General features: G+C 36.4%; 1 pseudogene; it reads left to right on the top strand.

Annotated features, from left to right (window-relative positions):
• The first annotated feature begins 9,427 nt into the window (after positions 1–9,427).
• Positions 9,428–9,854, top strand: LOC123788106 (small ribosomal subunit protein uS12 pseudogene; annotated as a pseudogene).
• Positions 9,855–10,897: the final 1,043 nt, after the last annotated feature.

Raw genomic sequence — 10,897 nt, 5'->3', positions numbered from 1 at the left:
TCTGGACTTTATTTTTAGGTGTACATCTAAACTAATTTCTCTGCTTGCCCGCTGTCCAATTCCTTTACTCCATGGTGTTCCCTTTTCCTATCATTTTTGTAACATCCTTTTCATATATTAAATTCTCTTATGTCATCACTGGTTTTGGGACCTTTGGTTTCATCAAGTTGTAGATCTAATTTGCTCTAGTACCACACGATTTCAGTTATTGTTCTTTAAGGACTTATTTAAATGTCATCTTTTATTATTGCCTTTTTCAGAATATCCTTTGCTATTTTGCCTATATTATTACTATTACTATTATTATTATTATTATTTTGAGAGAGAGAGAAATTGTGTGTGTGTGTGTGTGTGTGTGTGTGTGTGTGTGTGTGGTGGGGAGAGGGACAGAGAGAGTGGGAAAGAGAGAGAATCTTAAGAAGACTCCATGCCCAGCACAGAGCCCGACTTGGGGCTCAATCTCACGGCCCTGAGATCATGACCTGAGTCGAAGTCAAGAGTTGGCTGCTCAGCTGACTGGGCCACGCAAGTACCCCTCAAAATAATTTTTTAAATGCTTGTTGTCAAATTCCATGAGAAATCTTTTTGTTTTATTTTGAGATTCTCTTGAATCATTAAATCAGAAAATTCGAGTTTGGGTTTTTTGGTTTTTTTAAGTCAGAAAACTCTGAAAAGTTTCAGACTGGCAAGGGATGTCAGATTCAAAGGATAAGAGAGCAGTGGGTTCCCTCCGTTTTCTTTCTGCCTCATCGATCCGAGACTGGGTGCGGGAGTAGGTGGCCACGTGGAGACACCAATGGAGGCAGGCAAAAAAAAGGTCAAAGCAAAAAGCTCTCTTCCTCTAGCCAAAGGACCAGGAAAAGGGCAGCCTAGGAGGATGGAAAACTTTTAGAAATTAACTGTTTTACTGAATCCCAACACCAAAGAAAAATCTGGGGCCCCATGGTAACACAGTCTAGGGAAGGTCAAGTGGAGAGCTTAGACTCTTCTACCCTTGTCCAGCTGTAATGAGGCACCCCAATACTTCCACCAGGATGGTGTCAGAGAAGGCCAAGATGGACTTTCATCCCTGCTGGGTGATAAAGAGGCATCCCTCTCTTGCATCAGGGGATACCATTGGGAAGCCCAGACTTCCACCCCCACCGGGAAGTGATGAGATACATCTCATAGTAGGATGGTGTCAGAGGAAGCTGAGTGGAAAGCGAGGTCTTTCACCACTCAGCAAGAACAGGGCCATCCCTTCCTGTAGTACCAACAGAGGCCATGGGGGAGCAGGAAGAAGGCATCTCTCACTCTTCCAGCCAGGAAGGTATTAGCAGAGGCCTAGTGGGAATCTGGAATTCCCATGCAGCCCAACAGTAATGAAGAGTGCTCCACCTTGGGTGTCAACAGAGGCTGAGTAGGAAATTCGGATGACTACCATTACCTGGCAGGATCGAGGCAGTGTCAGAGTAAACCAGGCAAAACATGCAGTTTAAGTAACATGCAGGTTTCATCATATGCCTAGAATGTCCAGCTTTTAATAAAAAATCACTCATCGTACCAGGAAACAGGAAGCTCTCCAAATGAATGAGAAATCATAATCAGTATATGCCTACACTGAGATGGCAAAGATGCTAGAGCTGATGAAAATTGTAAAGCAGTCATCAGAAAAATGCTCCAATGAGCAATTACAACCATGCTTGAAACAAATGAAAAACTAGGGATTTCCAGCAAAGAAGCAGAAAGTCTAAGCAAAGAAATGGAAGGCATAAAGAAGACCAAATGGAAATGTTCAACTGAAAAATCCAATAACCAAAATAAAGGACTCAATGGGTAGGCTCAAGAGTGGAATGGAGAGGATACGGGAGAAAAAAAAAATCAGGAAACTGGAAGGCACAACAATTGAAATTATCCAGCCTGAACAACAGAGAGAAAAATACATGAAAAAAGAAAATAAAGCCTAAGCAACCTGTGAGGCTGTAACAAAAAATATAGTATTTGTGTCACCAAAGTGACAGAAGGGGAAAAGAAAGAGGTCAGAGCTGAAAAAGTACTTAAAAAAAAAAAAGGCTGAAAAATGCCCAGTTTGGCAAAAGATATAAATTTTCAGATTCAAAAAGCTTTAGGGAACCCTAAACAAAACCCAAGGAAATCCACACCAAGAGTTTCACAGTCAAATTTCTGAAAAGTAAAGACAAAAGAAAGAAAACAAAAAACGACTTGAAAGCAGTAAAAGAGAAATGACACCTTATCTAGGGAAAACAATTAGGATGACAAAGAGGTTATTACCAGAAACCACACAGGCCAGAGGAAGTGACACAGTATTTTTCAAGTGGTCAAAGAAAAGAATTATCAACTCAGAATCCTATATCCAGAGAAAATATCCTTCAGGAATGAAGGATAAATCAAGATATTTTCAGATGAAGGAAAACTAAGAAAATTTGTTGCTAGAGAATTTACACTAAAAGAAAGGCTAAAGAAATTTCTCTAAGCAGAAAGGAAACAATAAAAAAAGGAATCTCAGAACATCTGGAAGGAATAAAGAACACAGTAGGCAAAAATATGGGTAAATACAAGAGACTACCCTTCTGTTGAATCTTCTAAATTATGTTTGATGGCTGAAGAAAAATTATAGCACTGTTTGATATGCCTTGAATTTTATGTAGAGGAAGTATATCTGATGATGATATATAAATAGGGGAGGATAAAGGGACATAAAGGGAAGTAAGGTTTTGAACTGGTAAGATGAGAAAACCAGTACACTGTGATAAGATACATCTAAATCTATCTATCTATCTATCTATCTATCTATCTATCTATCTATCTATCTATCATCTATCTATAGTAGATATAATATATAAAATACCTATAGGTATCTAAGTAATACAGCAGCCACTAAAAATCTATACAAAGATATACACTATAGACAACACGATAGATAAGCCAAGATGGATTTCTAAAAATGTTCAAGTAACCCAGAAATGATAGGAAATAGAAAACAGAGGTATGAAAAACAGAACAAACAGAAAACAGAAAAATAAAATCGGAAACTTAAGCTGTAATATATCCATAATCCCATTACATGTAAACAGCCTAAATATACCAATTAAGAGACAGATATTGACAGAATAGATTAAAAGACATGACCAAACTACAAGAAAACCATTTCAAATATAGTGATAAACACAAGTTGAAAGTAAAAAGTTATGAAAAGCTATATCACGCAAACGCTAATCAAAATAGAACAGGAATGGCTATATTAATATCAAGTAAAGGAGGCTTTAGAGGAACAAAAGTTATCAGAGACAAAGACATTATATAATGATAAAAAACAAATCCACAAAGGAGACACAGCAATCCTTAATCTGTATGCACCAAAATATAAAGCTGCAAAACGTGAAGCAAAAACTGGTAGAACTTAAAGATGAAATAGAAAAACCCACAGTTACATTTGGAGACTTCCACACTCCTCTCTCAACAATTGGTAGAACAGCTAGACAGAAAATCAGCAAATATGTGGAAGAACTCAACACCACCAACAACCAACAGTATTTAATTAACATTTATAGAACATTCTACCCAATAAGAGAAGAACACACATTCTCTTCAAGTGCCTACAGGACATATATCAAGATAGACCATATTTTGGGCCATAAAAGAAATATCATGTGTTCTCCAACCACATGGAATCAAACTAGAAGTCTGTAACAGAGATGCAACAGGGAAACCTCCAAAATCTTGGAAACTAACAACACTAAATGACGTCTGAATAACCCATGAATCAGAGAGGCAGTTTCAAGGAAAATTAAAAAAAAATACAAAAAAAAAAAAAAACCAAAAAAAAACCAAAAAAACCCCACACCAACCATTGAAGTGAATGAAAGTGAAATTACAACTTATCAAAATTTGTGAGACACAACTAGAGAAGTCCTAAGAGGAAAATTTATTACAGTAAATGCATACATTAGAAAAGAGGAAAGGGGGATGCCTGGGTGGCTCATTCAGTTAAGCATCTGACTCTTGATCTCAGCTCAGGTCTTGATCTCAGGGTCATGAGTTAGAGCCCCACAATGGGCTCCACATTGGGTATGGAGCCTACTTAAAAAAAAAAAGATGAAAAGTCCTAAATCAATCATCTAAGCTCACCCATCAAGAATCTGGGGGGGGAGGGGGAACAAAACCAAAGCAAGAAGGAAGGAAATAATAAATATAAGAACACAAATCAATGAAATTTTAAAATGAAAAACAGTAGAGACAATAAATGAAACAAAGAGCTCATTCTTTGAAAAGATCAATATAGTTGAGAAATATCTAGCAATACTAACAAAAAAAGAGAGAGACGGCATATACAGCAGTATCAGCAAGAAAACGGGAGGAATCACTACAGACTGCAGAAATCAAGAGTTTTAAGGGAATACTAAAAACGACTCTACACACAAATTTGAAAATATAGATGGAATGGACTAAATTCTTTGAAAAACACAAACTACCACAACCCAATATTAAGTAGATAATTTGAATACCCTAATTTATAAGAAATTTAATTTGTAATCTAAAAATTCCTCCAGGGAGCCTGGGTAGCTCATTGGTTAAGCTCTGCCTTCGGCTCAGGTCATGATCCCAGAGTCCTGGGATTGAGCCCCACATCATGCTCCCTGCTCAGTGAAGAGCCTGCTTCTCCCTCTCCCTCTGCTGCTCCCCCCTTCTTGTGCATGCTATCTCTCTCTCTGACCAATAAATAAATAAAATCTTAAAAAATAAAATAAAATAAAAATCCTCCCAAATAAATCATCAGGCCCAGAGAGCTTCACTGGAGAATTCTAGCAAACATAAACATTTAACACAAATTTAACAGAATCTCTTCCAGAAAATAGAAAAGAAGGGGACACTTCAAATGCATTTTATGAAGACAGTTTTACTCTTCTACTAAAACCAGACAAAGAAGAAGAAAGAAAGGAAGAAAGAAAGAAAGAAAGAAAGAAAGAAAGAAAGAAAGGAAAAGAAAAAGAAAAAGAAAAAGAAAAAGAAAGAAAACTAGAGACTGATATCCCTCATCAATATAGGCATACAATTTCTTAAAATATATTAACAAATAGAATTTAGCAATGTATTAAAAGAATTAGTTGCCATGATCAAGAGGAATTTATTTTAAAAATGAAAGGCTGATGCAATATTTAAAGGTCAATCAATGTGATCCACTATACTAATGGACGAAAGAAAGAAAATCACATGATTGTATCAAGTGATGCAAGAAAAGCATTTAACAAAATTCAACACCCATCCATGACTAAAACTTTCAGAAAAATAGGAATAGGAGAATCTCCTCAATTTGATAAAGCACATCTACAAAAAAAAAAAAATTGCTGCCAACATTATACTTGATGATGAAGAATAAATGCTTTTTGTCTAAGTCTGGGGAAAAGGGAAGGGGATCTGCTATATCAGTCCTACTCAACTTAGTGCTGGAAGCTCTAACCAGTGCAATAAGACAAGAAAAAAATAAAAAGGATACCAATCAGAAAGAAAGAAAGAAAGAAAGAAAGAAAGAAAGAAAGAAAGAAAGAAAGAAAGAGAAAGAAAGAAAGAAAGAAAGAAAGAAGGAAAACTGTCCTGGTTACAGATGACATAATTGTTTATGTAGAAAGTCCCAAGGAATCTACAAAAAAGTACTGGAATTAATAAGTGAGCTCAGCAAGATCATAAGTTCTAAGATAAAAAATTGTTAATCAATTGCATTTCTTTTTTCTTAGAGATTTATTTATTTATTTGAGAGAGAGCACAAACAGGAGGGGCAGAGGGAGAGGAAGAGAAAATCTCCAGCAGACTCCATGCTGAGCACAGAGCCTCACGAGGGGCTCAGTCTCACAACCCTGAGATCACAACCTGAGCCGAAACCAAGAGTTGGATGCTTATCTGACTGCACCACCCAAGTGTCTCAATCAATTGCATTTCTAAATATTAACAATAAACACATGAACACCAAAATTTAAAATGCAATACCACTTATAATTGCTCAAAACAAAATCACATACTTAGGTGTAAATCTAACAAAACATATACAAGATTTGTATCCTGAAAACTATAAAATGTTAATGAAAGAAATCAAAGAAGGTCTAAATAAGTGGAAAGACATATTATGTTCATGTGTTGGAAGACTTAACATAGTAAAATATCAATTCTCCCCCAAACTGATATATAGGCTTAATGAAATTTCTATCAAAATTCCAATAAGATCTTGTAGATGTACCCAAGACTTTTTAAAAATTTATATGAACAGGCAAAGAAACTAGAATAGCTGAAAGTTTTGAAAAAGAAAGTGGAATGAATCCATTTATCAAGTTTCAAGACATATAGCTAGTAATCAAGACCTGTATCAGACAAGAAACTTGTATCAAGAATATATAAAGAGGAGCGCCTGTCTGGCGCAGTTGGTAGAGCATGCAACTCTTAATCTCAGGGTCATGAGTTCAAGCCACATGTTGGGTGTGGAGCCTACTTTAAAAAAAAAAAAAACGAAAAGAATATGTAAAAAAATTCTCACAACTCAAGTATAAAAGGGAAAAAAACCAACTTTTAAAATGGGCAAAGATTGAAACAGATGATTTCACAAAAGATGTATAAAGTGTTAATGCACAAATATCATCAATCATCTGGGAAATGGAAATCAAAACCACAGTGAGATATCACTGCACATTGACTTTAATGGCCCAAATGTTAAAACACTGCTATCAGTGAGGATGTGGAACCACTGAAACTCCCATATTCCTGATGACAATGTAAAATGCGTAGCCACTATGGAAAAGAAGTTCACCAGTTTCTTGTGAAGTTAACTCTTCACTTAAAATACAAGCCAGAGAAATGAAATTATATGTCACATGAAGACTCGTACACAAATATTTATAGCAGCTTTCATCGTAGTAGCCCAAACTGGAGAAAATCCAAATGCCCGTTAACTGTTGAGTGGATAAACAAGTTGTGGTATATCCATACAATGGAGCACACCTCAGCAACGAAGAGGAATGAACTAGTGATCTAGCAACTACTTGGATGAATCTCAAAATATTATGTTAACCAAAGAAATCAGACACGGAAGAGTATAATCTCTATTTGGCCCCTTATATGAAGTTCTGAAGAGGCAAATCTAATTTCTGGTAACAAGAAACAGAAGAGTTTCAGTCTGAGACCAACTTTGAGGGGAGAGGGAAGAGGTTGAATTGGAAAGGCCACAAGGAAACTTTTTGGAATGATGGAAATGTTCTCTATCTTGACTGGAGCATGGGCTGCACTAATCAAAATGTACACTTAAAATGAGTACATTTTAAGGTATGTAATTTATACACAAATTAGTTTTTTTTAAATCAATAAAATTGATTTAAAAGAAACAATTCTCAGTCTTTGATAGATCAAAGAAGGAAATAGAGGAACTGAATATTATATTTAATTATGATAGATGAGAGAGAGAAAAATGAATAGAATATTCTATGCATACATTATTCTCAGAACAGTTTTTAAATTGATGACCTCATAGGTTACCAAGAAAAAAATTAATCCTATAGAAGTCGGATTTCACTGATACATTCACATACTGCAATGCAATAAAATAAGAAATGGATTGCAAAATAATAAATAAACATCACTTGGAAAATTAAAAATACCCTCATAAATAAAGCTTAAGTCAAAAAGAAAATAACACTGCAACTACAGGCTGGAAAATAATTATGATAAGACTGTATCAAACTTATGAGATGCTCAGAGGATAATTCATAACTTTTAATGTTATTTACTATGAAACAAAGAAGAATCAAAATAAATGAACTAAACATTTCAGAAAGTGAAAAGGAAATTTACTGAATTTTTCTGAAGAAAGATAAAAGAATTAATAAGGATAAAGTTGATAAATTGGAAAAAAAGGAAACCAAGAATTAATAAAGCCTACATTTGGTTTTAAAAAATAGTAAAAATAAGACAAAGTTCTGGCCAAACTAATCAAGAAAGAAAGAGAGAGAAAAAAAGAAAAGCTAAATTAACATTATTTGGGTGATGTCAATGAAAATGGCAAGGGAAGGACATCCAGAAATTCTCTCCTTCATAAAAACAATGAGAAAACTGGCAAAAGTCGGAATCAACTTTTTCAGAACTCTGGAAATTAAGCAAAGGCTTGCAGTTATGTGGGAAGTGTTTGTTTGAGAAAAACAGCTGAATCCCAGTAAGAACAGAAAACTTCGTGGTATTTTAATTGCTTTAATCTGATCTTCCATTCTCCAGCTCTGCAGTAGTCTTGAAAACTAACAGTCTGCCTTTGGGGTAAAAACCAGTAGCCTGGTGGCTAATAGATGGAGCAGAACAGTACTATACCTCCTTCAAAGCCTTATTCCCAGTCAGTTTTCATGATCTGCCCCATCTGGTGAGTCCTTGGAAATCTCCATGTTCAAAGCTATCTTTGACCTGATTCAGTGCTTGCCCAGTGCAAGGAAACTTTTCCCTCGAGGTGTTTGTCAAAAACAATTACAGGCAATTTTTTAACTTCCTGGCTCCCTGAGGCGGTAGAAAATAGTTGGACCAAACAATAGATAAAACAAAAAGAGCTGAATAAAAGAACCTGGGGAATGAGATATGCATTGGGCTTTGAAAAATCTCTGACATTGCATTAAAATTTCAGCTGTCTTTTTTATTTCTTCAGAAATTCACAAGCTGATCCTAAAATTCACATGAAAATACAAGGGGCTAAGAATAGCCAAAACAACACTGTAAAGGAAAAACAAAGTTGGAAGACTCCAACTTTCCAATTTTAAAACTTAGTACAAAGCGGCAGTAATCAAGACATTGTGGTAATGGCATAAGAAGAGACATATAGATTTGAGAGTCCAAGGGTGCCTGGGTGGCTCAGTCAGTTACGTATCTGCCTTCGGCTCAGGTTATGATCCAAGGGTCCTGGGATCAAGTCCCACGTCAGGCTCCCTGGCTGAGCAGGGAGCTCTCTCCCTCTCCATCTGCCTGCTGCTCCCCTTGCTTGGGCTCTCTCTCTCTCTCTGTCAAATAAATAAATAAATACAACCTTGAAAAAAAAATTTTTGAGCTTCCAGAAATAAACCCATACACCTATGGTCAACTGATTTCCCATAAGGTGCCAAGAAACTTCAATGAGGAAAGAATAGTCTTTTCAATAAATGATACAGGAATGACTGGCTATCCACATCCATGAGAATAAAGTTGGAGCCCTACTTCATACCATATAGATCTACTTCAGAAAGTGAATCAAAGGTAAAACAGAGGCTAAAATTATAAAACTCTTAGAAGAAAACTAAGTTTGAATTGCTGTGATTTTTAAATTAAACATTGTTTTCTTAGATATGACATCTAAAGCTCAAACAACCAAAGGGGAAAAATCATAAATGTTATCAAAATTTAAAACTTCCTCTTTTGTCAGTCCCCTGGTGCTGGCAGGATGGGCAAGTGTCAAGGTGTTTGTACGGCCAGGAAGCTCTGTGGCCACCGACAAGATCAGAAGTGGCATGATAAAGTACAAGAAAGCCCATTTGGGCACAGCCTTGAAGGCCAACCCTTTTGGAGGCACCTTCCATACAAAGGGAATCGTGCTGGAAAAAGTAGGGAGAGAACCCAAACAGACAGATTCTGCCATCAGGAAGCATGTCAGGGTCCAACGGATCAAGAATGGCAAGAAAATCACAGCCTTTGTACTCAATGATGGTTGTTTGAATTTTAGTGAGGAAAATGATGAAGTTCTGATTGCTCGCTTTGATCACAGAGGTCATGCTGTAGGTGACGTTCCTGGAGTTCACTTATGGTTGTCAAAGTAGCCAGTGTCTCTCTTGGCCTTGTACAAAGGCAAGAAGAAAACATCACGATCGTAAGTTTTGATGGTGATAACAGGATAGTGATCAATTTCCATATTCCAAAAAAAATTCTTTTTTTTTTTTTAAAGATTTTATTTATTTATTCGACAGAGATAGAGACAGCCAGCGAGAGAGGGAACACAAGCAGGGGGAGTGGGAGAGGAAGAAGCAGGCTCACAGCAGAGGAGCCTGATGTGGGGCTCGATCCCATAACGCCGGGATCACGCCCTGAGCTGAAGGCAGACGCCTAACCGCCGTGCCACCCAGGCGCCCCCCCAAAAAAATTCTTAAACTGTATGCTTCAAAAAACACTATCAAGAAATTGAAAAGGCAACCCACAAGATGGGAGAACATATTTGCAAATCATAAGATAATCATGTATCTGATAACTGACTTGTATCCAGAATATATAAAGAACTCTACAACTTAACAATAAGAAGACAGGGGTACCTGGCTGGCTCAGTTGGTGGATTGTGCAACTCTTGATTTCAGGTTGTGAGTTCATGCCCCACACTGGATGCAGAGATTACTGAAAAAAAAAAATAAACTTAAAAAAAAATAAAAAGACAACTCAATTGAAGATAACCCAATAGGCAAAGGATGTGAATAGGCATTTCTCCAAAGAATATATGTTTTAGGGAATTATAAATAAAAACTACAATGAGATACCACTCCACACCTGCCAGGATGACCGTAAAATAGAAGATAGACAATAAAAAGCATTAGCAAGGATGCGGAAAAGTTGGAACTCTTGTACACTGCTGAAAGTAGTGTATAACGGTAAAGCCATTTTGAAAACCAGTTTGGTAATTCCTCAAAAGGATAAGCATAGAGTTACCATACCAGCCAGCAATTCCATCTCTAGGTATATGCCCAAGAGAATTGAAAACGTGTGTTCACACAAAAAAACCTGTACATGAATGTTCAGGATTGTTCATAATAGCCAGAAAATGGAAACAGCCCAAACACTCATCACGGGTGAATATTATTCGGTCACGAAAAGGAATAAAATACTGATAACATTTTACAATGTGGATGAATCTTGAAAATATTATGCTGAA

Source organism: Ursus americanus, chromosome 18 (genome assembly GCF_024610735.1).
Source record: "Ursus americanus isolate L20-20 chromosome 18, mUrsAme1.1.p, whole genome shotgun sequence".
Classification (NCBI taxonomy): Eukaryota; Metazoa; Chordata; class Mammalia; order Carnivora; family Ursidae; genus Ursus; species Ursus americanus.
The sequence above is the reverse complement of the archived record's forward strand: the minus strand, read 5'-3'. Positions and strand labels throughout refer to the sequence as shown.